Source organism: Rhinoraja longicauda, unplaced genomic scaffold (assembly GCF_053455715.1).
Source record: "Rhinoraja longicauda isolate Sanriku21f unplaced genomic scaffold, sRhiLon1.1 Scf000199, whole genome shotgun sequence".
NCBI classification, from domain to species: Eukaryota; Metazoa; Chordata; class Chondrichthyes; order Rajiformes; family Arhynchobatidae; genus Rhinoraja; species Rhinoraja longicauda.
The window spans coordinates 117501-122500 of NW_027601417.1; positions in this window are offsets into that span (position 1 = coordinate 117501).

Here is a 5000-nt window from a genome sequence, read left to right on the forward strand (position 1 = left end):
ATCAGAGTTTATACCTAACCTCATGATGCTTTATTAGCCGGATAGGCTGTCTGACCTCGCCCCCAGTCCCTACTCCTTCCACTGGATTCTTCTTATACCCTCTTTTTCTTCGTGCCCCCCCCCCCCCCCCCCCCCCCCCCCCCCCACGCAGGGAGGGTTCCAAGAGGGAGGAGGGAGGGAGGGAGTCCCGGGGCCGTGAGAGAGAGAGAGCCTCATTAGCTGCTAGGTTCACCTCATTAGCTGCTAGCTAACGCGTCAGACCTTTTACATTCTTTAGAGGATTGAAACCTCAGGGCCTTTAACCCCCGTTCACCGTTTACACTCAACGATCCTTCCGAACAAAACCCTTACACATCTGTCCGTCCAACTGACCCCCGAGATACCTAACACGCAGATTAACACGTCAGCGGTGATCGGCGTGTCATAGAGGAGTCACAAAGACGGGCAAAATAGAGTGGTTGAATAAAAAATACTCACTCAATTGGCCGTGATTTAACGTAGCACACAATGATGCCAAGCCCATGCAAAGTCCAGTGGCCCAAGCAAACAAATAAGATAGATCTGGCTCGGCGTTCCTCATCTCCACATCGTCACCCAGCACGCCGACGCCCAATAACAATTCCCCCGCAAATTGTGCACCTCGAGCGGCAGTACTTTAAACGGCGCCGTCTTCGGCGTGGACGGCATGAACCAAGTCGGCAAGCATCGTCACCCAGCACACAGACGTCCACTAACAATTCCTCCCCCCTGCAAATTGCGCGCCGCGAACGGCAGTACTTTCAAGTATGCCGCCTTCGGCGGGGACATCGTGAACCAAATCGGCAGGCAGGCGTCGTCAGCCGGTCGACCGACCCCCAGTTGCATTGCCCCAACGGCCATTGTGCACTTCGAACAGAACAGTGCTTTTAAAATATTCCGCCTGCCGCGTGTACATCATGAAACAAATGGAAAGGACGAACCGGGCGTGCAACCGATGCACGGAGAGTGACAGGTCGTCAAGCAAGTCCGTGGCAATCCGTCGGCCGACTCGGCCGCGGCCAGCAGAGGCGTTTTGGCCCGGGCGCGCCGAACTTTGCGCGCCCTCGGTATGCGTAACACTAGCACATGCCTTCAAAACTCACTACAAAATAACCCCAAAGTATGCCGCCTTCCCCGTGGGCCTTGTTACCAATATCTTGCCCTGCTTCCTGATGCCCTTATGGGGTCGGCTCTGTTCTTGCAGAACCCTCAGGTGGTGCAGAGTCTGGGCCATTTTATCAATATCTTGCCCTGATTCCTGATGCCCTTATGGGGTCGGCTCTGTTCTTGCAGAACCCTGAGGTGGTGCAGAGTCTGCGCCTTGTTATCAATATCTTGCCCTGCTTCCTGAAACCCTTATGGGGTTGGTTCTGTTACAAAACCCTCAGGTGGTGCAGAGTCTGGGCCACTTTATAAATAACTCTGCCTGCATTAGGGTCAGGGTCAGGGTTAGGGTTAGGGTTAGGGTTAGGGTTAGGGTTAGGGTTAGGGTTAGGGTTAGGGTTAGGGTTAGGGTTAGGGTTAGGGTTAGGGTTAGGGTTAGGGTTAGGGTTAGGGTTAGGGGTAGGGGTAGGGGTAGCGGTAGGGGTAGGGGTAGGGGTAGGGGTAGTTTGAACTACTGCCGCTCCAGGCGCGCACTGTGCGTGGGTAATTTTCAGTGGGCGTCGGTGTGCTGGGTGACGATGCCGCCCAGACTCTGCACCACCTGAGGGATCTGCAAGAACAGAGCCGAACCCGCAAGGGTATCGGGAAGCAGGGCAAGATATTGATAACAAGGCCCAGACTCTGCACCACCCGAGGGTTCTGCAAGAACAGAGCCGACCCCATAAGGGTATCAGGAAGCAGGGTGAGATAGTGACACCATTTGTAAAACCGGCAAATCCCACCCAGGAAACATTGCAAAAATTGGCCTCTAATGCTGGAACGTGGGTAAAGCCAAACAAACACGACACGTTTTAAAAGAACGTTACTAAAACAGCCTGGGATATGCCCATGACAAAGGATAGGCCGAACCTCACCAGAAAAAAAGAGAGGGAGACCACGGCAGAGCTGAGGGATAAACATGAGATGGTGATAAAACCAGCAGACGAGGGGAGCAGTAGGGTTACAAATTAATGTCAATATGGGGCCTGCTCCCACTGGGTAATAGACAAAAACATAGAACAGGGTGACAGGAGAGACTGGATAGCACAGAGGATAACCCGTGAGCGAAATAATGGGGTGTATGCAGTTCAATGTAAGGAGTGTACCTTACGGTACATAGGCGAAACAGGTAAAACAGCCTCAGCGGTGATCGACGTGTCAAAGAGGAGTCACAAAGACGGGCAAAATAAAGTGGTTGATTATAGACAATAGACAATAGACAATAGGTGCAGGAGTCGGCCATTCAGCCCTTCGAGCCAGCACCGCCATTCAATGCGATCATGGCTGATCACTCTCAATCAGTACCCCGTTCCTGCCTTCTCCCCATACCCCCTCACTCCGTTATCCTTAAGAGCTCTATCCAGCTCTCTCTTGAAAGCATCCAACGAACTGGCCTCCACTGCCTTCTGAGGCAGAGAATTCCACACCTTCACCACTCTCTGACTGAAAAGGTTCTTCCTCATCTCCGTTCTAAATGGCCTACCCCTTATTCTTAAACGGTGGCCCCTTGTTCTGGACTCCCCCAACATTGGGAACATGTTTCCTGCCTCTAATGTGTCCAATCCCCTAATTATCGTATATGTTTCAATAAGATCCCCCCTCATTCTTCTAAATACCAGTGTATACAAGCCCAATCGCTCCAGCCTTTCAACATACGACCGTCCCGCCATTCCGGGAATTAACCTAGTGAACCTACGCTGCACGCCCTCCATAGCAAGAATATCCTTCCTCAAATTTGGAGACCAAAACTGCACACAGTACTCCAGGTGCGGTCTCACCAGGGCCCGCTACAACTGTAGAAGGACCTCTTTGCTCCTATACTCAACTCCTCTGGTTACGAAGGCCAACATTCCATTGGCTTTCTTCACTGCCTGCTGTACCTGCATGCTTCCTTTCATTGACTGATGCACTAGGACATCCAGATCTCGTTGAACTCCCCCTCCTCCTAACTTGACACCATTCAGACAATAATCTGCCTTTCTACTCTTACTTCCAAAGTGAATAACCTCGCACTTATCTACATTAAACTGCATCTGCCATGTATCCGCCCACTCACACAACCTGTCCAAGTCATCCTGCAGCCTTATTGCATCTTCCTCACAATTCACACTACCCTCCAGCTTAGTATCATCTGCAAATTTGCTAATGGTACTTTTAATCCCTCCGTCTAAGTCATTAATGCATATCGTAAATAGCTGGGGTCCCAGCACCGAACCTTGCGGTACCCCACTGGTCACTGCCTGCCATTCCGAGAGGGACCCATTTATACCCACTCTTTGCTTTCCGTCTGTCAACCAATTTTCTATCCATGTCAGTACCCTACCCCCAATACCACGTGCCCTAATTTTGCCCACTAATCTCCTATGTGGGAGCTTGTCGAAGGCTTTCTGAAAGTCGAGGTACACCACGTCCACTGACTCTCCCCTGTCAATTTTCCTAGTTACATCCTCAAAACATTCCAGTAGATTTGTCAAGCATGATTTCCCCTTCGTAAATCCATGCTGACTCGCAATGATCCTGTTACTGCTATCCAAATGCTCAGCAATTTCGTCTTTTCTAATTGACTCCAGCATCTTCCCCACCACTGATGTCAGACTAACTGGTCTATAATTACCCGTTTTCTCTCTCCCTCCCTTCTTAAAAAGTGGGATAACATTTGCTATCCTCCAATCCACAGGAACTGATCCTGAATCTATATAGAACATTGAAAAATGATCTCCAATGCTTCCACTATTTCTAGAGCCACCTCCTTAGGTACCCTGGGATGCAGACCATCAGGCCCTGGGGATTTATCAGCCTTCAGTCCCATCAGTCTACCCAAAACCATTTCCTGCCTAATGTGGATTTCCTTCAGTTCCTCCATCACCCTAGGTTCTCCGGCCCCTAGAACATTTGGGAGATTGTGTGTATCTTCCTCAGTGAAGACAGACCCAAAGTAACGGTTTAACTCGTCTGCCATTTCTTTGTTCCCCATAATAAATTCCCCCGTTTCTGTCTTCAAGGGACCCACATTTGCCTTGACTATTTTTTCCCTCTTCACGTACCTAAAAAAACTTTTGCTATCCTCCTTTATATTATTGGCTAGTTTACCCTCGCACCTCATCTTTTCTCCCCGCATTGCCTCTTTAGTTAACTTTTGTTGCTCTTTAAAAGAGTCCCAATCCTCTGTCTTCCCACTCTTCTTTGCTATGTTATACCTCCTCTCCTTAATTTTTATGCTGTCCCTGACTTCCCTTGTCAGCCACAGGTGTCTCTTACTCCCCTTAGAGTCTTTCCACCTCTTTGGAATAAATTGATCCTGCAACCTCTGCATTATTCCCTGGAATACCTGCCATTGCTGTTCTACCGTCTTCCCTGCTAGGGCCTCCTTCCAGTCAATTTTGGCCAGCTCCCGCCTCATGCCTCTGTAATCCCCTTTGCTATACTGTAATACAGACACTTCCGATTTTCCCTTCTACCTTTCCATTTGCAGAGTAAAACTTATCGTGTTGTGATCACTGCCTCCTAACGGCTCTTTTACCTCTAGTCCCCTTATCAGATCAGGATCATTAAAAACACTCACTCTATTGGCCGTGATTTAACCTAGCACACAGTGTTGCAAAGCCCATGCAAAGTCCAGTGGGCCAAGCAAACAAATAAGATAGATCTGGCTCGGCGTTCCACATCTCCACATCGTCACCCAGCACGCCGACGCCCATTAACAATTCCCCCGCAAATTGTGCACCTCGAGCGGCAGTACTTTAAACGGCGCCGTCTTCGGCGTGGACGGCATGAACCAAGTCGGCAAGCATCGTCACCTAGCACACAGACGTGCACTAACAATTCCTCCCCCCGCAAAT